The sequence below is a fragment of the Oryzias melastigma genome, linkage group LG7 (genome assembly GCF_002922805.2).
Source record: "Oryzias melastigma strain HK-1 linkage group LG7, ASM292280v2, whole genome shotgun sequence".
NCBI classification, from domain to species: Eukaryota; Metazoa; Chordata; class Actinopteri; order Beloniformes; family Adrianichthyidae; genus Oryzias; species Oryzias melastigma.
Window position 1 is genome coordinate 29654432 of NC_050518.1, and position 1051 is coordinate 29655482.

Consider the following 1051-nt stretch of genomic DNA (forward strand, 5'->3'; position numbering starts at 1 on the left):
TTTTAAAAGTTTAAATCCCTTTAGCAATTGCATTTGCTTGAAACATTTGGATATTATTTACATCTATTTTAAAAAGAACACCTAAAAAAGTATTTAACAACCCACTTAGTTTCAGACCATTTTCTAAGATGGTGAGAAATGTGTATGTATATATGTATGTATACATTTATATATATATTAATTAATTGTTTTTGTATTTTAGGCTGGTAATGAAAAAGTTGATTTTTTGTGAATACTTGAGTATCATTTAAATTTGAAAAAAAGTAAAAAAAAAATGTTTTTATTCAAACATTTTTTTGCACTTTTTATAATTTGTAATTATTCTTTTATTTTTGTTATTAATAGTAGTATTCAGTTAATTTGTAATTAATGTGATAATAAATTTATTTTTTATGACCTGTTATCTCAACATTATAACTGAGTATTAGAGCCACCATAAATATGAATAAATAAATGAGACTAAAGTAAAAAAATAAAAATAAAAAAAATTGAAGAATTATGTTGATTTTAAATTTATGAGAAAAAGTCATCATTTTGTAGGAAACAACTCAGTTATGTGTAAAAAAGTATAAAAGTATATTTTACAATAATACAGTTATAATTTCACGCATTATAAACTGAGAATTTGCTAAATCAAAGTCATAAATTTATGAGTTAAAAAGGCTTTTTTATTAAGAAAAATAGAAACAGCAATATATATATATATAGATATATATATCTATATATCTATATAGATATATATATCTATATATATATCTATATAGATATATATATATACATGAAAGGCATAGAGCACATTCATTGTAAGCAGTTACTTCAGCATTGGTTTCACAAATAAGGAAATAATAAATCTTTTAGTGATTCGAATTTGACTTTTTGTAAGTATAATGACACTAAATAGAATTTACAGAACACTGGCCTCTTTAGAAGAAGATTCTTGACCTACAAGGAGTGAATTTCTGGCTAGCGCCCCGTTTACAGCAGGATAGTTGCAGAAGTCCAAATACATTCTGCCACTTGGATGACTAACTAAAGCGTTATGGCATCACCA